Source organism: Herpailurus yagouaroundi, unplaced genomic scaffold, assembly GCF_014898765.1.
Source record: "Herpailurus yagouaroundi ecotype Mexico unplaced genomic scaffold, PumYag 164, whole genome shotgun sequence".
Taxonomy (NCBI): Eukaryota; Metazoa; Chordata; class Mammalia; order Carnivora; family Felidae; genus Herpailurus; species Herpailurus yagouaroundi.
Window position 1 is genome coordinate 25,768,017 of NW_024412405.1, and position 25,049 is coordinate 25,793,065.

Genomic DNA, 25,049 nt, shown 5'->3' on the forward strand with positions numbered 1-25,049 from the left:
AGCCAACATGCAAGTTGTAAAGTGAAGTAAACACAAAAAGCAATCAGAGTGAGTCGGGGTTAATCAGGAGTGCTGCCATAGTGATTTGTGTCTCCAGCCCAGTCATAAAGGAGATGAGAGACAGATTGGTGGAGGAAGGGGAGGGAGGGGTGTTTTCGGACAGATGAGCATATTGAAAAGCATATCGAGTGTAGTATAGAGCTGCCCTTGCAGTATGCATTTGGCTCCATTGAAGACCATCTCCTCAGTGTCATCTCTAGTCTCCTTAGAAGTCCACCCACATAGGATAAAAGGAGGTTTGTGGCCCCCAGGGAATTCTGCCTCTTCTTGCTCCTCTGAAGCAGAACACTTTCGTTCTTGTTACAGATGGAGAAAACGTTTTACAAAAATGGTTAGTTTTTCTTTAAATCTGTGGGAAATAACAATGACAAATTCCAAAATAAAACCTTTTTTTCCCTAAGGTTATTTTAATCTAATTATATGATAATTTATTGATATAATGTTTTAAATAATCACCATGCCTTGTTTCTTTCCTCATGCAGTCTGGAAAACTGCCAGCCTATATTCATTTCAGGTTTGCCTGGCAATTCAGATAAATTCGCTAGGATTGATAGTCTTTCCAAATGTAAAGAACCCTACCCCCATTACAATGTGTGTCCTTGATACCATGGCTGCTTTCTTCCCAGTATTGCTTTGCTCCTCATCCTATCTTTTAGCTAGATCTTGTTTTTTTTGGTGGTAGTCTGATTTCATAGGAGCTATAGAAAATTTCCAAGGATACTTTCCAAGTATCCTGACTTTGTAGCTAAGAAAGAATTATGGGGAGCAGTTGTTTTCTTTAAAGTTTCTTTTTTTAGGGATGCAATTCAAAAGTTCCCTGGCCTCTACTCTAGACTATGAAATCAGAATCTCTTACAAAAGGGCCCTGGGAAAATCTTTTTTTTTTTTTTTTTTTTTTTTTTTTTTTGAGAGGCAGAGTGAAAGCACAAGTGCCAGAGGGGCAGAGGAAGAGGGAGAGAGAATCTTAAACATGCTCCATGCCTGGCACAGAGCCTGACTTGGGACTCAGTCTCATGAATCATGAGCTGACCCAAAATCAAGAGTAGGGTGCTTACACCACCGAGCTAGCCAGGCACCCCAGGAATATCAATTTTTATCAAGTTGTCAAATGATGCTTGGAATGAGTTTGGGAAATACTAGGATGGAGGAAAGAAGTGTTTCAGGTATACATTTTTTAGGTTTTTTAAAATAGATTTATAAAGATCTAATTCACATACCATATTTCAGGTATGGTTTTAAGCTTAAATTTAGCTACTGCGTTGTTGGGGTATATTCCTTTATTTTCAGTTTTCTTGATTTGGGGCCCAAAATAATTTTGTGTGTTCATATGAAAACAGATACAATGTGCTTTTTAAACCTGCTTTTCTAAAAAACAAGCACTCTAGTACTCTTTAGCCTTTCATCACAGATTATTCTCCAACCCTAAACCATCATTTCAATTAAAAAATACTTTTATTTATATATTATACATTCACTCTTCTTGGTGTACACATCAATGAGTTTTGACCGATGCATAGACTCATGTTTTTACCACTGCAATCAAAATACAGAATACTTCCATCACCCATAAAACATTCCCTCGCACTGCCCTTTTGTAGTCATACCTTTCCTTCACCCCCACACTCTGGCAACCATCAATCTCTTCTCTCTCCCCCTAGTTTTGCCTTTTCATGTAAATGGAGCCTTTAGGTGTAGCTTTTTTTGCTTAGTATAATGCATTTGAGAGCCATCCTGTTGTTCTGTGCATCACCAGTTTGTACTCAGTAGTATTCCATTGTTTGGATGAACCATATTTTGTGTATTCCTTCACCAGTTTAAAGACATATTGATAGGGTGCCTGAATGGCTCAGTAGGTTAAGCCTCCAACTCTTGATTTCAGCTCAGGTCATGATCTCACTGTTTGTAAGATCGATCCCTACATTGGGCTCTGGGCTGACAGTGTAGAGCCTGCTTGGGATTCTCTCTCCCTCTCTTTCTGCCCCTCCCTCCATTCATGTCTCTCTCTCTGTCTCTTTCTCTCTGTCTCTCTCTCTCAAAATAAATAAACATTAAAAAATAGACATATTGGTGATTTCCAGTTTGAGTGACTATGAATCAAATCCCTATGAATATTTGTACAAATTTCCAAGCATCCAAAATAAAAGTTAACACCAAAAATTCAGCTCCATTGTTATAAAACTTAATAAATGTTTAAAAATAATTCTTGAATTTGAAATTAAATAAGGTAAACTCACTGAATCATTCATTCAATAAGTAGTTATTAGACATCTACTCTATGTCTATCATTATTTCAGGTGAAAGGAAAGCAAAAGTAAACAACTAAGGTGATAAAACATCCTTGTTTGACAAGAACCTTATGGAAGACATTATAGCACTGAAAGTTCCACACCTAAGAAATACCCAGTCTCACACAAATCAGGACGTTTGGTCACCCTATCAAAGATAACCAACTTCTTTGCCTTCATAGAACTTAAATTCCAGCTGAAGATACAGAACATATGCTTCCACATATATGCAGTGTTAATAAATGCAATGCAGGAAAGTAAGGCAAAGCAGTGGAAAAGAGAATGACAAGAGCTGGAATGTTTGATACGTTATTTGGAAAAGGCCTCTCTAAGGAAGTGATATTTAAGCAGAAGCTCAAATAAAATTAGGAATCCAGCCATGAAAATATCTGAGTAAATTGCCTAAAAAGAATAGAAAGTGTGGGGCACCTGAGTGGCTCAGCCAATTGAGCAACTGACTTCGCTCAGTCATGATCTCATGGTTCCTGAGTTCGAGCCCCGCATCGGGCTCTGTGCTGACAGTGTGGAGCTTGGAGCCTGCTTTGGATTCTGTGTGTGTGTGTCTCTCTCTCTGCCCCTCCCCTGCTTTCTCTCTGTCTTCTCTCTCTCAAAAATACACATTAAAAAAAAAAGAATAGAAAGGTCAAACTTTTTGTTTTTTTAACATTTATTTATTTTTAAGAGACAGAGAGACAGAGAACAAGCTGGGGATGGGCAGAGAGAGAGAGGGAGACACAGAATCTGAAGCAGGCTTCAGACTCTGAGCTGTCAGCATAGAGCCCAATGCGGGCTCGAACTCGTGAACTGTGGGATCATGACCTGAGCCAAAGTTGGATGCTTAACGAACTGAGCTACCCACACGCCCCAAAAAGGCAAACTTTTTAAAGAAACAGAAGGCTTAATAGACTTGAGAGTTTAATGAGGTTAACAGGTAGATTGTGGCCAGCCCAGGCCATGCCTTTGTTGGATATTTATTATATTTCCATGTCATAGGAAACCATTGAACATGGACTCAATTGTGAGCTAATAATATGCTACTTTTCAAAGCCTTTTTTTGTTGTTTTCAGAAACAGTGCTTAGGAGTCTAATGTTTTCTCATTTTGGCTCATCTTTATTGTTATAAAATTCTATTTTGTGGTATTTAAAACTTCAAGTTGGAGTTTTTAATTCTTTCTTTATAGCATAATAAACTAAGTTTCTTATTGTTTGCTATTGTTATATATATGCCATATGTATTTGAAAATAATATTCATTCTAAAACATGTACATCAAAAAGTGATGTGTGTGTTTATATGTGATCAGTTATTAAAAAATTGATATTAGGCAATAAATAGTAATTATCTCAAAGAGAGGAAGTGAGTAAGATAAGGATAATGATTATAATTATAACATATTAATATTTGATTTAGTAAAATAGGAATATAATTTTATATTCTATGTATTAATATTACTTTCATATTTCTCTTTTTATATAGAACATTTTAAATGTACTGTCATGATCTTTCTCCCCATTCTCCTTTCTCATATCATTACTGATATCCAAAACAATACAACAAAGTGAAAAACCAAAAAGAAAAATTTAAATATCTTTAATTAAAAAAAGTTAAACCCATTACCAAAATCCCCTAATAAAATTGTTTTAAAATTGTCCATACAAGTAGTCAATTTTTATATAATTAGAAGTGTGACATTGTATATTTTTATTACAATATGAATTTTTTAAAACTTCTATATGATTTTTAAATATATGTCATTGTTGCAGGCAACACTGAAAATGTTAATTTTGTTGTTATTTTGCAATAATCTAAAAAAATTAAACAATGGTTATATTCTCTGATGAGAAATGAATAAATAAATATCAACTTTACATTTAATATAACATATAATTGCCATCCTTCATCAACTTTATTTGTAGTGTCTGAACCAGTATCAACATTGTCTGCCTGGAAATGTGTCCCCCAAAATATTTGTTGAATGAATCAGTGAAGATAGTTTACATACCTATATTTTTCAATAAAATGCCATGTGAGTTGTCTCTTGAAAACTAAAAGATATCTTCTATCTCTGATGTTCCCACCCAGGAAGTCAACCTTATGGAAATTGTTTTAAAAGTATTGCAATACATAATTATTTTGAGACTTTATGCATCTATGATGATATCATTCATATTAATTAATATAAACAAGACATCAGTAACACTAATTGTATTATTATTTCATTGATGATAGCATGAAAATTCTTTGTGTCTGTGAATCTTAAAGAATATTTATTATAGGGATGCCTGGGTGGCTGTCTGTTAAGCATCCGACTGTTGGTTTTGGCTCAGGTCATGGTCTCACAGTTCGTGGGTTCAATGCCCACATCTGACTCTTCACTGATGATACAGAGCCTGCTTGGGATTCTCTCTCTCCCTCTCTCTCTCTCTGGCTCTTTCTGTGTCTCTCTTTCTCAAAATAAATAAATAAACTTAAAAACTATTTATTACATAATATCACTAGCCTTTATATATAAAGTAACTTAATAAAATATGTCTTCTTGAGACCTTTTCCATGCAGAGAAAAGAATGTTTTAATTTTCTTTTTTTTTTTAACATTTATTTATTTTTGAGACAGAGACAGAGCATGAACGGGGGAGGGGCAGAGAGAGAGGGAGACACAGAATCGGAAACGGGCTCCAGGCTCTGAGCCATCAGCCCAGAGCCCGACACAGGGCTCGAACTCACGGACCGCGAGATTGTGACCTGAGCTGAAGTCGGACGCTTAATCGACTGAGCCACCCAGGCGCCCCAATGTTTTAATTTTCAATGCCAGAAATACCTTTGATTGGATTATAGTTTGTATTCAACAGTTCCAGTAGAGACTTTGGTGATAAACATGGCAGTTTCTAAAGGGTTTAATTGTTATAGAAATAAGTTCAATAAAGAAAAGCTTATGAAAGTGTTTTTCTCTATCATTGTTTTAACATGGGAACAACTGAAAGCTGAAGGTAAAACTGATTATAGCTTTCAAATACATTGAAGAATGTTTCCTTATGAAAGTGAATAGTTTTATCCTTTAAAAAAAAGCAGAGTATAATAAACAGTGTACTGTATTTAGATTACGGAATGATGAATTCAGGTTTTCCATTAATTCTGAGTTGTGGAACATTTGAGTTTGTTGAGTCCCTAACCTTAGAAATTTTTAATATGAAAAAGTAAATCCAAAAGTAGCTTTTGTCTCCAATGAATTAAGTGTAAATAATAAAAGTGAATAAAATTGATTACAAGGTCCTTTTCCATTTCAATATTCTATGTTCCCTAAGCAGATTAAAATATCACGTTTATAAATATGTTCCTTTGCTAAAGATTTCAAAAGATTCTTTCATTACTTTTCTAAAATGTCACAAGCACCAAATCAAATCCCTGTGTGTATACAATAGCATAGCATGTTAGCAGGCATTTATATTTATTTGTGATGCTGCATTCTTTAATTGTAAGGAATATCCAGAAGTCACTTTTGAATAACAGTATTTTGCACTACACGTACATAAACACACACATATTTAAGTATTTTGTGGCCTTCATTATGAATGCATATTATCTGTTTTAGACAGAAATGGCCTCCAGGAGTCAATAACAAGAAATAGCTGTTTTTATACCATAAGACTTAGAGCCACATACAATACAGAAATTTTATTTTTCCTTTAAATATATGCTACAAAATTATAAATGCATCAATCTCAAAATAACTAGCATATTCTAAATATTTTTATAAAATTAATGATTTCATTGACTGAACATTTCAATGTGACTTCTTTGAAAATTTTTAGTGCATCACTATAAGAGCTAAGATAAATGGAACATTTAATACGTACTTTCTTGATTCCATTATACTGAAAATTTGAGGATTTTTTATGGTTATTAGGCACACAATGACATATTCCTTTTTTTTTCTTATTACACTGTCATCAAATTCCTCTTATGGACAAATTAGGTTCACGTTATTATTTCATGCCAGAATAATTGTGAGATAACAGAGTGTAGAATTCTGCATTTGAGCCAGGATGTTCCAAACATTTGGAAGGTTTCTTTGTTTGTTTGTTTTGGGAAAAAAATCCTCATGAATATAAGGATAATGCAAAGTCTATCCAGATAAAGACACATACATACCCCCCCACACACATACTGACAAAGACACAGAGGAACCGATAATAAGACAGAGAGGCAGAGAGAGAGAGAGAGAGAGAGAGAGAGAGATGATGATGATGATGAGACACAGAGAACAAAAGGTAAAAGTAAAACTATATCTATTTCCAGATAACATTAGATATAGAAAACCCTAAAGACTCCACCAAAATACTGTTAAAACTAATAAATTAATTCAGTAAAGCTTCAGGGTACAAAATCAAAAGTCAGTAACATTTGTATACACTAACAAGAAACTATCAGAAGGAAAAATTAAGAAAAAAAATCCCATTTGAAACAATAAAATACTTTTATAATTAAGAAAAATTCCCACTGAAAATACTAAAATACTCAGGAATAAATTAAATAAGGAGGTGAAAAATCTGTACTCTGAAAACTACAAGACATTGTTAAAAGAAATTGAAGAAGACACAAATAAATGGAAAGATATTCTGTGCTCCTGGAATGGATAAATCATTATTGCTAAAATATCCATACTACCTAAATTGATCTACATATTCAGTGCAACGCCTATCAACATTTCATTGTATACGTTATACATAAATTTAAGACAAAGGAACCAAGAATATATAATGGGGAAAGGATCATCTTTTCAATAAATGGTGTTGGAAAAATTGGACAGTGCAATGAAAAAAAAAATGAACCTGTACCCCTATCTTATGCTATACATAAAAATCAACTCAAAATGAATTAAAAACTTGAATATAAGACCTGAAACCACAAAACTCCTGGAAAAAAATATAGGGAGTAAGCTCCTTGACATTGGTCTCGCAAATGATTTATTAAAGCAAACAAAAGCACAACCAAATAAGTGGGACTTAAAAGTTTCTACATAGCAAAGGCTGCTTTGTCATTTAGTAGATGACAAGAAATAGAAGAGATGACAAGTAGATGGAATAGAAGAAAATATTTGTAAATCATATATCTGGGAAGGGGTTAATGTCCAAAATACATAGAGAACTACAACTCAATAGCAAAAACCAAACAAAATCCAATTTTAAAAATGGACAGAGGAACTGAATAGACATTTTTCTAAAGAAGATATTTAAATGTCCAAACAGGTACATAAAAATGGCCTCAACATCATTATTTATCAAGGAAATGCAAATCAAAATCACAATGGGATTTTACTTCGCACCTGTTAGAGTGGCTGGCATCAAAAAGACAAGAGACAGTAAGTATAAGCAACGATATAGAGAAAAAGGAGCCCTTTTGCACTGATGGGAGAAATGTAAATTGGTAAATGCCCTAAGGAAAACAGTACAGAAGTTATAATCTAGCAATCTCTTTTCTAGATTTGTATCCATAGGAGATAAAAACAGGATATCAATGAAATATCTACACTCTTAGTTTATTGCACCATTATTCACAGTAGCCAAAGTATGGAAATAACCTAAGTGTCAGTCAATGGATGAATGGATAAAGATGTGGTGTGTATGCATACAGTGAGGTATTACTCAGCCATGAGATAGAAGGACATCCGGCTGTTTGCCACACATAGATGCAACTTGAGGGTATTTTGCTAAGTCAGGTAATCAGAGAAGACATATGCTGCTTGATGTCACTTATACGTGGAATCTAAAAAAAGCCAAACATGTAGACACACAGAGTAGAATGGTGGTTACCAGGGCCTGGAAGATGACAGAAAAGGGGAAATGGTCAAAAAGTAAAAATTTTTAGTTATAGAATGAGTTAGTCCTAAGCATTTAATGTACAATATAGTGATTATAGCTAATAATACTGAATTATATACTTGAAAGTTGCTAAAAGAATAAAACTTAAAGGTCCTTACCAAAAAAAAAAAAAAAAAAAAGTAATTATGAGACCTAATGGAAGTGTTAGCTAAGTCTATGTTGGTAAGCATTTTGCAATATGTAAGTGTATCAAATCAATGTGTTATATACCTTTAACTCACATAATGTCAATTACCTCTCTATAAAACTGAAGAAAATAACTGGTTATGTTGAAAATTAAATGAGATAACACATGAGAATATGATTCATAAAATATAAAGCAATACAGATATAAAAATTCTTAACATTATAGTGGCTCTCACGTCCCCATGATATTTCCACAGTTCTCTTTAAAAACAATATTTTGGACTATTTTTCATGGAACAAAATACCCATTAATAGACATTTAGAAATAACCTGCTAATCTGGTTATGAAGAAAGCTAACTTTATTTAGTTTCAAAAAAAAAAAAAAATAATGAATGATAAACTGGCTGTCAATGAGGCCAGTAGTTGAAAATTCTAGTTGTGGATCTGAGTATAATACACAAATCCTATTTTTGTCATTTTAATTGACTGTGAGGGAGGATGCTGGATATAGGTTATTAGAAGGTTAAAGGTAAATCCATCCTTTGCTGAGGGCCCTATAAAACCAAAATAAGGCATGTTTAAAACCCCTCATATAGCAAGCATTTGATTTTAGCAATGCACGAAACACATGTGCATACAACCTGAAAGATAGTTGATGAAAATTAATTTTTAAAGTGATATTTCTATTCAGTAATAGGGAAAAATTCTGTCAGGATGAATTTAGCTCATTAAACTGAAATAAAAGGCCTTTTAAAATCTGACTCTAATTTGCTCTTTCAAGCCTACCTCTCATATCTGAATCCTGTATACATTATGAGTAAAAATTCTACATTTCTACAACTATAAAGTTATTTTTGTGAGTTATTCTCTACATAAAATAATTCCTTCTTTTAGGTTAACATCTCTGCATTAAACATAAGTCTTAGGAAGGCCTTTTTTCTAAAATAAAAAAACACAGAAATCATTATATGGGAAGGAACATTGAGGATCACTAGTCAAATGAATTAATAGAAATTCAGTAATTTTTCTATAAACATAGGGAAATACAATATATGAGCATAAAGCATTTTTAGTGCATGTCAGTTATGTCATATTTGGTTTTTGTATTCTCACAAAAATTCTTGAGAAGTATCTATTTTATTGGAAACAAATTATTTCCTTGTTGATAGATGAAATCAGCAAAGAACTCTGACATCTAGCAAGCTGTATTATATACTTCTAAGTTGGCTGCAATTGGTAAACATGACACAAATTGAGCTCTAATTGAGTGTTATTAACTATGGGACCAGGGTTCAGAATCAGGGCCTCTTTCTGAACAAAAATATTGTAACATCTTAGGTCTTACCTCACCTGAGAATTCATGAAAGGCAAGAGAGAGAGAGAGAGAGCGCAGGGAAGCAAGCACAAACTGGCATCAACAATGGAAAAGAACTAACATACAAGTCCTGTGGTTCACTAGTGAGTACTAAAGTCACAGGTCCAAAAGAAGCATTCCTTTTCAACTGATGGTAACCTTCAGTCTCTATCTGTCTCTATCATGAGACAGAAAGTCAGGACCAGACACAATTGGATATGCATGAATACTTTTGGAATATTTTGTAATAACAGCATTGTGGATCTCTGCATCATGCCTTCTGTTGTTATACTTCACTAACATAATTGAAGAGGTGATACTGGATTTTTCAGCTACATCAGGTCTTCTTGAATAGATCTTGACTCCAGTCCTAATAATTACACTGTGATTATTCAACTTAGAAAAACATCCACTTATGTAAATTTGGAAGGTAGAATTTTAGTGGAAACTCCTTAGCCTAATGTGTATACAGGTGGTTGGATTTACCCCAGCACAATGGCTACAAAGCATATGACAATAACAGATATCAAGTTTCATTTCTTAGGACCTAAGAACTTGTTGCTGGCTTTAGAATTGAGTGGTGCTGGGCTTAGAGCTTCCAATTATTAGTACCTGATGAATACAGATGTGTTTGTTATTTACCTAGAGCTATTCCTGGAATAGTGACACCACACATTAAATGTTTATGAAATGAATATTTGAAAGAATGTTTGAATGAATAAATGGGTATATGAAGGAATGAAGTGGTCAAAGCAGAAGTACTTCTAATTAGTATTTACTTCTGTTTTTGAGACTGAGCAAATGTTCCATCTGTAGTATAAAAAAAGAGGGAAAGAATGCTATAGGATTTTAAAAAAAGAAAAAAGGAAAGGAAACTAAAATGATTGTGTTTTATGTGAATGATGGGACTCCTGAATAGCATATTAGAGGTGTCTAATGATGTAAAACAGTTGAGATGGGAACCAGAATGCTCAATAATGACATTCAAATTTCTGGTACCTTTCAGGAATATCTCCCTATTTTTCAACATTTAAGATACCTTCCAACTATAATAGTCATTGAATTAATAAATGATTGTATAATATTAAATACCTTGTCTTAGTAAAACAGCTTGGTTAGATCAATGAATTAAATTTAAGTCTTGAGTTCTTACTATAATATACAAGTTAAAAAAATTACTGAAAATTGCCATTCAGATTCTAGCCGAGATAGTGATTTGGTAATGGTACAGAATTCACCTATCTTACCAGTCTACTTAATTAAAAATATATTTAACTTATTGTCTATTTGATATTAAAGACTGTAAATTACTGAAGTTCAAGGTAGTGAATGTGATTGTATTTGAACAAATAAAATATGATTTGAATTTTTCTAAAATCAAGCCATTTCTTAACAATAATGTCCATTAGCTATTTTAGACACACGTGTGCACACGCACACACACACATACATGCATACATATCCTGGCTTTAGATCATTTGGGCAGCAGCTTAGGAGAGGAGAAAATCATGTATGTTATGCAAACTATTTATCTTGGTACTTCCTGGAGGAAACAGCAATGGCACAAATCCTAGACTGACTTACAAAGCACAAATGGGAATTTCTCAGAATTCTAGGTTCATATATGAAACAAATCCTTTTGTTTCATTCATTACTGTCGTCAAAGATTTTCAGTAACAGACAAATGCACTAATTGTTTTCAAAGGGAACATATCTTTTAAATGCAATGAATGTTGTTAATCGTTATGAATATAGGCATATTTCAAAGATATTGCCAGATTGAGTTCATACCACTGCAATAAAATAAATATCACAAAAAAGTTAGCCAAATGAATTTTTGGTTTCCTAGTGCATATGAAAGTTATGTTTACACTACACTGTAGTCCATTTAGTATACAATAGTATTGCATTTAAAAAATATATATACTGGGGCGCCTGGGTGGCGCAGTCGGTTAAGCGTCCGACTTCAGCCAGGTCACGATCTCGCGGTCCGTGAGTTCGAGCCCCGCGTCGGGCTCTGGGCTGACGGCTCAGAGCCTGGAGCCTGTTTCCGATTCTGTGTCTCCCTCTCTCTCTGCCCCTCCCCCGTTCATGCTCTGTCTCTCTCTGTCCCAAAAATAAATAAACGTTGAAAAAAAAATTAAAAAAAAATATATATATATACCTTAATTTAAAAATACTTTTATTCCTGAAAAATGTGAACCATTGTCTGAGCTTTCAATCAATCTTTTTTGCTGGTGGAGGGTCTTGCTTCAATGTTGATGGCTGCTGACTGATAGGGTAGTGATTGTTGAAGGTTGGGGTGGCTCTGGCAACTTCTTAAAATAAAAGTGACAGTTGCCTCATCAGTTGACACTTCCCTTTACCAGCATGTGATGCTGTTTGTTAGCATTTTACCCAGAGTAGAATATCTTTTAAATATCTTTTAAAACTGGAGTCAATCCTCTCAGACCCTGCTACTGCTTTATCGACTAAGTTATGCAATATTCCAAATTTTGTTTCAGTTTCAACGATCTTCATAAACATCTTCATCAGGCATAGATTCTATCTCATAAAACCACTTTCTTTGCTCACCTGTAAGAAGCAACTTCTCATCCATTCAAGTTTTATGATATTGAAACAATTTAGCCACATATTCAGGTTTCACTTCTAGTTCTGTTATTTCCACCATATGTGCAGTTACTTTTTCCATCGAACTCTTGAACCCTGCAAACTCATCCATGAGGGTTGAAATCAGTTTCTTCCAAATTCCTGTGAATGTTGATATTTTGACCTCTTCCCATGAATCACAAATCTTCTTACTGATATCTACAATGATGAGTTAAGGTTTTCAATTTGCTTTGCCTAGATCCATCAGAGGAATCCCTATCTATGGCAGCATTTGTATTATAAAATGCATTTCTTCAAAAAGAAGACTTTAAAGTCAAAATTACTACTTAAACCATGGGCTACAGATTATGTGTTGTATGTTAGCAGGCATTAAAACAACATTAATTCATCATACATCTCCATCAGAACTCTCGAATGAGTAGGTACATTGCTCATGAGCAGTAATATTTTACAAGGAATCTTTTATTCTGAGAATTAGTTCTCAACAGTGCGCTTAAAAGATTCAGTAAGTCGTGTTATAAACAGATGTGCTGTCATACAGACTTTGTTTTTCGATGTATAGAGCACAGGCAGAGTAGATTTAGCATAATTCTTAAAGGCCCTAGGATTGTCACAATGGTCAAAGAGCATCGGGTACAACTTAAAGTCACCAGCTGTATTAACCCCTAACAAAATAGCCTTTCCTCTGAAGCTGGCATTGACTGAAGCCAAGCATTAACTTTTCATCTTTAGCTATGAAAGTCCTAGATGGGATCTTCTTCAAGATTTTGTTTTGTTTTGTTTACGTTGCACATCTGTTTTTTATTGTAGCCACCTTCAGTAATTATCTTGGGTCATCTGGATAACTTGCTTCTGCATCTACTTCAGCACTTGCTGATTTACCTTGTATTTTTACATTACAGAGATGACTTCTTCCCTTAAACCTCATGAACTTACCTCTGCTGGCTTCAGATTTTCTTCTGCAGCTTTGCATCACCTCTCTCTGCCCTCATAGAATTGAAGAGAGTTAGGTCCTTACTCTGGATTAGGCTTTGGTTTCAGGGAATGTTGTGGCTGGTTTGATCTTCTATCCAGATCATTAAAACTTTCTCCATATCGACAATAAGCCTGTTTCACTTTCTTGTCATATATGTGTTCACTACATTAACACTTTCAATTTCCTTCAAGAACTTTGCATTCACAACTTGGCCAACTGTTTGATGCAAGAGGCCTAATTTTCAGCCTATCTTCATCACTAAACTGAATCATTAGTAGCTTTTGATTTAAAGTGAAAGACATAGGACTCTTCCTTTCACTTGAGCACTTCCAACCCATTGTAGATTTACTAACTGGCCCAATTTCAATATTGTTGTGTCTCAGGGAGTAAGGAAGCCCAAGGAGAGGGAGGGACATGGGCAAATGGTTGGTCAGTGAAACAGTCAAAACAGACACATTTATTGATTAAGTTGAGTTGTAAATGGGTGTGGTTTGTGGCACCTCAAAATAATTACAGTGGTAACATAAAAGATCACAGATCACCACCACAAATATAATAATAATGAAAAAGTTTAGAACATTGAATTACCAAAATATGACAGAGAAACACATAGTGAGCAAATGGCAAATGTTACTGGAAAATATGGATACACATAGGCTAGCTAAATGCAGGGTTGCCATAAACCTGTTTATAATACATGTGAAGTGCAATACAACCAAGTGCAATAAAATGAGTTATATTTGTATCTTAAAAGGGAATAACATTTTCATATCGTATAATTGTCAGGTCAGTAGCTATTAGAGTTGAAAGCTACCTTGGACAATTGATTTTGTTTTGAGGGTTAGGAAATTAAAGCCAAAATTGTAAACAGTTTATATAGATAAATAGTAGCTACATTGAGATGAGGTCCTATTTTCTGATTCATGGACTAAGCAAATACTAACCTGCTATAATCATTCTGGATTATTCAGTTGAGTTTTGTGATAATGTATGTTACCGCCTTCATGAAACAAAAAATAAGTAAATTATGAATGTCCTCTGGAGTAGGAAAACAGATAAAAAGGGAATTGAGTAGGACAAAGATGATTAAAGCCACAATTATTAGCTCTTTTTTACTTGGGAAAGCAATAAAAAGTCCCTGGGAAAGGTATCTTAAGGGGAAATTGCTACAGATCTTGATAAGAGTGAAGCCCCATGACCCAAGGAAAGACTTAAGTCTTTTTCATAATCAAAATAGTGATGTCAGAAAACACAAAAGAACATAATTCTGAGTATGAATTTTAAGATCAATGAAGTAATAAGGCAATTTGTATTTGGCTGAGAGCAATAGGCACTATTATTCTCTCCCACATGTATGAAAATAGAGTTTGAAACTCTGAATTGTTTTCTGGATTTCAGAATCCAAAAATAATTGTATATTTCATACGGATCTTGAAGACTATGACTTTGAGATCCACTCTATTTACACTTTAAATTTCATATTCTTTAGTATAAAATGATTTTCTGGATATTTACAAAATAACTTTATATCCTCAGACATATACAAACTATACAAAAATAGAAAATTGATAACTGCAACGGTATCACTTTACCACGTGTATACCCATACACCCATATTGAGGCTAAAAGAAGCTTAAGCTACTTTTCTTCCTTCATGTTAAAATAGTCTTAATATAAACATCTTTCGAAAGTTAAAAAAAATACCTGTGTCTTAGTAAAAGTGTATAACCACTTGTCTTGAACATCTGTATTAATTATTCCATGCTCTGAATGTAACTAAATGACTGTATTTTTCATTCATTGCGAATATTATACATATATATATATACTATTATATTATTGTGAATGTTATACATATATATTCACATACATACATATAATGCATGTATATATACATACATTATATATTCATTGTGAATATTATACATATACATATACATATATATATATATATATATATATATATACACACTATAAGTATATATGTATATGTGGAGCATGAAGAGGACAGAGTGATTAATATCAGATGTTGTTTTGAACCTGAGTGAAATGGCTAAAGCATCCAATGGATTTGGAAAAATAGAGATTCTGACGTTGAAAAGAGCAAGTTTGATGGGAGAACTTGGACCAGATTGGACTAAGATGAGGAATAAAGTTAGGGATGGAATATGGTGAGATGTGGGATATGCCCCAGAGAGGTGTATTTGGAAAAAAGTGTGGTTGCCATTTTCCCATAAAGAAGGGTTGTTTCTTTGAAATTTTCTGTGTAGATATTTTGAGTTTTGTTTCTAGTAGGGCTATTTTTCTCAGAATGCTAATGAAATTATAAAACCTTTGGTGTTTAGAAATATTTTGATATCCTATAGGAAAACACAAAGGTGTTTCTGCTTAATTGCAAATTTATGATCTATCTTATAAAAGTTACTAATATTTTTTTCTTGGAGATTTCATATATATCCACTTAATAATATAGCATTGGATAGCTTCTACAGAGATGAGTCCAATGAGGTAGGTTTTAAAATCAATAGTTTGTCTATAACTTAAACATAAATTGGTTCATTGAGTTGATCTCTGTGACTGTGACAACTACTTGGCTTTAAGCTCCGTCAGCGTTGTGCCAGCTATTGGGTTAATGATAACTAGCTAATGTAATGGATTAGTTAATGGGATTCTTAGTCACCCTTTTCTGACTTACGGATATATGGCTTTGTTATTTGGAATTACAACTAAGCCTCTGATACAATTAACCTTTCACATACAAAATAAACACAATAAATGTAATATGTTCAAATATATATATTTTTTCAATGACACCATTCAGCCTTGGTAGGCATGTTTCCATAATTTATTTTATGAAATATATTTCATTCGGCACCACGTCTTTAAGCATGGAAAGAAAATAAAAGCATTTTAGCACTCATATTAATGCACTTAGCCACAAAGAAAAGGTTTGCAAATCAAATGTATAATGCTGCGTTTTCCAGGAGGCACCTGTCTTCGGTAATTTAAGCCCATTAGGGTTACCCTAAATATAATACCTTTATCTGATGCTTTTATGGCTTGTGACAGTTATAAGACAAGATGAAGATATATATCACACATTCAAATATTTCTGACGAATATATTAAAAAGGAAAGTTGGGGCTCCCAGGTGACTCAGTTGGTAAGCGTGCGACTCTTAGTTTCGGCTCAGGTTATGATCTCATGGTTTGTGAGTTTGAGTCCTACATCCAGGTCTGTGTTGACAACAGGGGTTCTCCCTCTCCTTCTCCCTCTGTCCCTCTACCACTTACATGTGTTCTCTCTCTCTCTCTCTCTCTCTCTCTCTCTCTCTCTCAAAATAAATAAATACGCATAAAAATGTTTCCTAAAATATCCATAGTTATTGTTGAACATTAGACGCTGTATGAAAATATGACCTAATTTACAGACACAGGCTTAGTTTCTATAATATAATCTACATGATATTGATACATCTTCATTTAACAGATTTTAGCAGATTACATATGTATGACTAGACATGTGAATTTAGGATATGTCAATCTGAGTGATATGATAAATATTCTTATAAAATAATTATACACAAAGGAGATTTGATTCTAAAAGTTAGCAAACCATTAATTAAAATGCCAAATGATATTTTTTCATCTTTGAGGTCTTTCTCAATGTTGCTCTTTAGAAGAAAAATGTAATGGATTCATCAGAGTCAAATGCCTATGTTTTTCTGTTACCTACACAGACAACATTCCTGCACATCATTTCCAGTCTCACGGGGCTTGATCTTGTCTGCTCCAGCTTTTGGGGCCTTCAGTTCCATATTTTGAATCTCATATATTCCTCAGGTCCTCTTTGCCTTGAAAGAAAGAAAAGGAGGGAGGGAGGGAGGGAGGGAAGAAGGAAGGAAAGAAGGAAGGAAGGAAGGAAATCTGCTTCTATGTATCTTAACCACTCTTGCATTCCTTGGTTGTAGCCAACAGGCACTCTCATCTTATACCAGCCTTAAACATCCAACATGGTCAGCCTAGATCCACATAACCTTCCCAGTAAATAGATAATGTGAAAGAAAATAGATAAAAAGCTAAAAGGAGGTATTATTATGCTTTTATTAAGAAAAGGGGAGGGGCGCCTGGGTGGCGCAGTCGGTTAAGCGTCCGACTTCAGCCAGGTCACGATCTCGCGGTCCGCGAGTTCGAGCCCCGCGTCAGGCTCTGGGCTGATGGCTCAGAGCCTGGAGCCTGTTTCCGATTCTGTGTCTCCCTCTCTCTCTGCCCCTCCCCCGTTCATGCTCTGTCTCTCTCTGTCCCAAAAATAAATAAACGTTGAAAAAAAATTAAAAAAAAGAAAAAAAAGAAAAGGGGAAAGAAGGAAAAGAGTCAGGTAATATAAAAGTAATCCCTAAGAGAAGATAACATATTTAATAGGGGAAAGAAAAACCATCAAGCCATAGCTGGACAACTGTTCAAAGGTTGCAATTCAGTCTCATCATGTCATTATAAACAGAAAGAAGTATCCAGTATTCTTCAAGAGAATACTGTGTTTACACACAACCCCACTCCAGCTAGCCAATGCCTAGTGGCTATTTGGACACTAATGTAAATGTTATCTGTGTGGACCACCAGATCAGTCAGGGAATAAAAATGAGGCTGCATTATTTGTGATAAGCTTTTCTCTACCAGTCATCCATTTGCTATAGAAGGAACTCCAGATAAATTTTAAAATATGTTCCAGTTTTTCCTCTGAGCCCCCAGGGGGATATTTCTCATTGGCTCATATGGGTCTTTTTAGCTGCATTACCTTCCATTAATTCTACTGATAGTACACTTAACTTCCCCTTAGTGATGCTTCATTTTAGTACTATCACCTGACTGGTGTGTTAGGCTTATTCACCCACACAGGTTTGTGGGTTCTGTTACTCCCAAGGCTCCTTTCCCATCCTAAACACTGGCAAGGAATAAGCACTCTCCTATTGAAGCCCTCACTATGCCAATGTTAAGCTATGTTTCAGGATCCTTCTTTACAGAAAGGCCTCTGTAATTTCAGAAAGTGTTATCTTTTCCATTTTGGTTGCTTTCCATTAGATAGGTACTAAGCCATGCCCCTTTGTATCCGAGTATCTTCAGCATCTTCAGACAGAATAAAATTATTAAACATGCTAAGAGAATTCTAACCTAATGATCACAGACATGGCCTTGCATTTTTCCTCTAGAACTTGTCATACTTCCAAGATTAGCATATAAACTCGTAAGAAGGAAGGCCAGAGAAGCCTTAATTAGGTTTTGATCCTGTATCCTTATCTCCTGTCCAGTGTATAACATAGAAAACAGCTAAGTGAATGGCATATATATTTAATTATTTATATTTATAATTATATATATTTGTATGTATATAAAAATATAGGTATAATTTCACTGTGATAGTCACAGATTATAATTTTTTGGTAATTTTTAATAAAGTGAAAGAACAGTCTTTCTACAATATTAAATTATGATAATTAGAAGGAAAAAAATAACATATGAGGTGTGCCTAAACTTAACATGTGAATAATACCAACAGAAACAATCCAAGAAATAAAATTTTGAATTTTACTAAAGGCAAATGGAGCAATGCATTTAATTTCTTTAATCTTTGTATAATTTACAAATAATTTTTCAGCTGATACAGACTATACAAATTTCATGGACAGAAAGGGGAAATCATAATGATGTTCATCTTTCTGAAAACAGTTTTTAAAAAAGCAAAACGATTCAGTTACTATACTATGGTTTCCCTTTGTGCAAAGGATCTCAAAGTTTAGCAAACATCAGAATAACCTGAAGGGCTTGTTAAACCACGAAGTCCTGAGTCCCTCCCACAGGGTTTCTGATTCACTAGGTCTGGTGTTAGACTTGAGGATTGGTATGTCGAGCAAGTTCCTAGGTGCTAGTGATGTTACCAGTGCAGGAACAGTGCATCTCCACCCCAATATAACATCACAAGCATCATTCAAAGGAAAGTCTTTTAAAGGGTGAGTGTCCTGAAAAATCTCCTTTGTACACAGACTTCGGGATTTCCTAGAAATCGTTCCAAAAATATACAGCAAAAGATTTATGTCTAATATAACTGAGTGAATGCTTTCCCTTGAAATACCATGTGGAAGTCTATAAAAAGTAATTACTAACTTTATAGAAAAAGATTTCAGGAATGAACTTGTCAAAGAAAGCTGAGGTCCAGCTGAAAGATACAATGATCAATGTTACTATTATTACCACAAGGAGACCAGCACATTTGTCCTTGTTGCTCTGCTAGATGGGAGATAGGGAGATGGTAAAGATTTAAAGTCTGTATTTCACTATTTCATGAGGAAAAAATATATTACTAACGAGGCATCCACACTAGTAACTTGTGTAAATTTATACAAATTACAAGTATTTTTGTAAATTATACAAAATAATATAGAGATAAAGATATCTTTATGTAGACCAAATTATAAAGTTTTATATATTTTTCAGTTTAAAAGCAGTAACAACACAAATGTGATAAAATAAATTAAGTTCATTGACATGTTTAAATTTCATTGCATTTTTCTCTTGATATACCTAATAAACCACCCTAAGGTGGCAGACTCCTTTACTTTTTTTCTGAATAGATTTTTTTCTGGAATAGAAAAGTATAAAAATAATATAAAAAATACTTTACCATAACTCACAATCTTATGGTTAATAGAAGGAAATTCTTAACACTTCAAAGGATTATGCAGCATGTGCTAATATGCAATTTGTTATAACCCTGCATTTATTTGAATGACTTATAATAAAATTAAAATTAGATTTTAAACATGTTGTATTGTTCAAACGTTTATGATTAGTTGCTTTTCTTCATTTTCTACATTGCCTGCCAAATACTTAAAGATAACTAAAAATTATAGAGGGCCAAAAGGCAAAACTCCATATCCAGATCTTTAAAAACTAATCTCTCCTCTTCCTCTCTCTCTCTCTCTCTCTCTCTCTCTCTGCCTCTCTCTCTCTCAGAAATAAAATAAAAATTAAAAATAATTTTAAAAACTAATCTTTCCTTATGTGGCATTAATATGAGTGGTACAAATAATCTTATATAACTCTCTGACCAGAATACTTATTATTTTCATGTTTGTGTTTGCTAGTAGTTCTATATTATAGCATCCAAAAATTCTTAAGAAATTGACAAAAGTCTTGATCTATTTAGTATTTCAATTATTTTTCCTTTTTTCTTGAATATTGCAAAGCTAAGTGAAAGAATGTTCTATACTTTTCTCCACTTCCTCATCTTTTTTTCATTCCTTAATTTACAGTAATCAGCCTTTCATCTCTACTCCCCCACTGAAACTGCTTTATCAAGTTCATAACAACTCCACAGAGCCAAATCCAATGGCTAATTATGAGCCACAGCTTACTGGCTTTCAGTTCTACTTGGCTATTCCTCATTCCTTTCATCCTATAATACTTACTTGGCATTTGGGATACCATTATACCCCTGCTTCCATATGCCTTCCCCTTTGCTGGCTTCTTTTCTTCCCTACCTGTAAATATTGAAACTCTAGAGCTTGACATTGATGTTTATTTTGCAGGCATAACTAACCATTTCCCTGAACTCGAAACTCACTTATCAAACTGCCTACTTCTTTCAAACTTAATACGTATCAATATCAAAAATTTTAGTCCAAAATGGAACTTTACATCTCTCATTTCAAACTCTAAAAGGTGGGTTCTCTGAGAACATGATGTTATTAAAAATCATATGTAAAGGACTAACAATGGAATCCAGAATATGATATTCAAGGAATAAATACTAAAGCAAATAAAAAAAACATAAAAACAGAGACATGACAATTTTAATGGAGTAATGGGTGGGATTTGAAATAATATGAGATTTCAGTAGGTAACATCATATGATACAAAACTAGGATTCAGAAGAAAAAAATGGTTGATACAGTCTCAGATACATTTTCCAAAGTTAAGATATACTTGGCTGAGTATGTATATATGTATACATGCTCTGCATATGTAAACTCTATCTTATGATTTTATTCAGCCCATTTTTAAAGTTTATAAGGTCTTTGTGAAAGAAGACTTTTAGATATTATTAACAACAACTACGGACAGTATGGATCCCGTTATAAGTATAATTATGGTACCCACTCTGGACATATTAGGTAAGCAGCATCTCTTGCAAAAGCAGACTTTTCAAGGACATTTATATGTGTCTTTTTACACTACTACACAGCAGTGAGCAGATAAATGACATTAACACTGGACCCTCACAAGATAAGCATTCAGGTGTGCTATTTCTAATTTGTATAACAGATCTCTGCACGTGAGACCCTGCCATTGCTATCTTCTTACATAAGTCTCATCTTCTAGTCTAAATCATGCTAGAGGGATGTCTGGGTGGTTCAGTCAGTTGAGCATCTGACTTCGGCTCAGGTCATGATATCACAAATTATGGGTTTGAGCCCTGTGTGGGGACTCTGTGCTGACAGCTCAGAGCCTGGAGCCTGCTTCGGATTCCGTGTCTTCCTTCCATTCCGCCTCTCCCCACTACCTGTGTTCTCTTCCTCTCAGAAATATTGAAACATTAAAAAAAAATATTTTAAATCATGGTAAAGTAAAATGGAAAACACACAAACACATACCTACACAAACCACAATACTATGAAACTATATCTAAAAAATAAGTACGATGAAGTTTAATATAGACTTGATACTAAATCTCTTCCAATTTCAATTCATCAGAGGTTTAATCAGACATGGATGTTTTACTGTGAATATTGAGAAGAGTGTTTTAATTTGCTGAGCTATTAAATGAGATGGGTGAATGCAGTATAATTTTTTTTAAAAAAAAGATACAATAATATTACCTCTATTACAAACAGGAAATCATTATTCAATTTGAAATGCAGCACTTTTTAATAGCATCTTATGCTGTTCCCCCGTGTTACGTTTTATGGAACAAATAATGGTATCAAGTTCTGGGCTTGAGGATAAGAAGCAACAGCCATTGCTAACCTCAATTCAGGAAGCAGGTGCATCCACACCCTTTAGAATGTACATAGCACCCTGGAATCCATGGTGGCAGCTGTGCATTGTTACTCTGGCTATTGCATTTTTTATGCTATTACATGGAGCTTAGGATACTAATTTCAGGATATAGAATATTTAGCTCTTGCAGGTTTGAGGACATAAGCCCTCAAGCTGATAGAAATGTATTCTTCAAGTTTGAATATGTCTTTATGCATGAGCATCTCTGGTAAATAATTTCTTGCTATCTATTTTCCAACCACCGTACACATTTGATAGAGTAAGTGAAGCTACGGATTATTGCAGTGACACACTGCGCATCTTTGTCATTTTCTTGGCAGTTTTCCATTCAAAAATATCAAGCATACTTTGGGTTTATTCTCCCCAACCATTTCAGTTTTGTAATTTTTGTCATCCTCAGCAAATTAATCCCACACATGCCTTTGTCTGTCATGTGAGCCATGCAGAAGTTGTGAATTATGTCACCTCTAAAAATGGGAATCTTGGAAGAAGGATTAAATGCTAAGGGTGATCAGTCAGAGAAAGTGGCAACTCGTCTGGTTCAATGATTAAAGTCTGAACCTGAAAATAAGAATTACTAGATTCTATTTGTGGCTTTGCTATCAATTTTCTATATGACTTTTCACCAGGAATTAGTTTTCAGATATGGGCTAAAGCAAAAAATTATAGATCTTCAAAACCAAAAGGAAGAAGTCATTTTTTTTCTTAGAAACATTAACCTGTTTATTAGGGAGACCTTTTAGAGAGGTTAGGCAAATGTCAACAAACTAAATGTTATATGTCAGTTCACCTGATAATCAAAATATTAGCTGAAGATATTTTACTCAGTATACTGAATTCTCTTATACAGGCAGTTCAAACAGGCATTTATTCTGTCAGTTTCGGTTTAGACATTATTATGTAAAATAAGAATCTCTAAAGAACTTTTGCAAATCATTCACAAAAACAAACGGTATCTGGAAACCAAGAGAGGACTCGGGGGGAAAAGAAGTGATAATTCCAGTATTGCATTGATTTTTCTACTAATTCTCTACCTGTATGTCTGGGTTTGGACCACAACACCACTCCGTCCTTCCTCCTGCTAGCATTTCAGTTTCAATATGGCCCAACTGAGGGTAACCTTGCCTACAAATTGATATAACAGATTCTTCCTAGATGCTTTGTTTGTAATCATTGTTTTATGCTTTGTTGGTTTTTAAATTTTTTAAGTTTAAATATTTCATATGAATCTTCCTTCAAACTACAAGAGCCATATGTTTAATGAATCACAATAGGCCACACAGACGTACACAAAATAGAAAGTCTGAAACCACTTCTCCATTATTCACCCCATATGCATTTTCAACATTTTTCTCTATAAGAAACAGGTATGTGTTTAAACACATACTTTAAACACAAACTTTATTATTTACAAAAATGGGATTGTAAAATATATTTTTGGCAATGTATCTTTCTTTTTAATAATAACAAACTTTATTAGGGTATATTATTCTGGGTTCTCCAGAGAAACAGAACCAATAGGGTGTCTGTATATGTCTGTGTATGTGTTTATGTGTGAGGAGGAGAGGCGTATGGCGGGGAGGAGAGAGAGAAAGAGAGAATGAGGGATTTATTTTAAGAATTTGGCTCACACAACTGGAGGCTGGCAAGTCCAAAATTTACAAGGTTGGCGAGCAGGCTAAAACACCCACAGAAGAGTTTCGGTTTTCATTCAAAGGTAGTCTACTGTCAGAATTTCCTCTTTTTCCAGGGATATCAATCTTCCTTCCATTAAGGTCTTCACCTAATTAGATGAGGCTCACTCATATCATGGAAAATTATATTGTAATTTGCTTTACTCAAAGTCTGCTGATTAAAATGTTGATGTCATCTTTAAAAATACTTTCAGAGAAATATCTAGAATAATATTTTATGAAATGTCTGGATAATGTGGCCTACTCAAATTGACACACAAAATTAACCATTGCATAGGGTCTACTATATTCCAATTTGTGCTAACCATTTCATTAAAGTTATTTCACATAATAATCAAATAATAATAACTTAGAAAACATCATCCTAATTTCATTGACTAAGAAGGAACTGACAACAGGGAATTCAATACATTTCCCAATGATTGAGCCAACATATGTCAGATCTGGGATGTAATACATTGCTCTGTGGCCCCAGAACACATGATTACAGTGCTCTATTGCTTCCCAGTATGTTAGTCTAAACACCCTTGTGTAACAAGACATGCAGAGTCCACTTACTCTGCTTAGCAGAATTGCATTTTCCAAAGTGTCATTGTTGATCAAGGTATGGAACGCAAACACTGCCACTTTAGGCATGTCACTGTCTCTCATGCCTTTGTTTCTTTTCCTACAGAATGAGGAACTTAATAATATCTACCAAAAATAGGTTGATACAATTAATAAAAAGACCATATATGCAGAGCGCTTAACCAAAACCTAGTATGGCATAAGCACACTGACAGTTTTGTTATTATAATTTAGGATGTATTCAGAGATTCTCTTTTGATGTTTTTTAATGTTGTTATCAACTGCTTGCCATGACAAATATCCTGAACTAACCATTTTTATATGTCTGTTAATTATTCTAACTCTGCAGAATATGTTCCTACACAAGCTTAATTCACCTTCTTAAAATGTGCAATTCAATACTTTTTAGCATATTGACAAGATTGTGCAATCATCACCACTATCTAA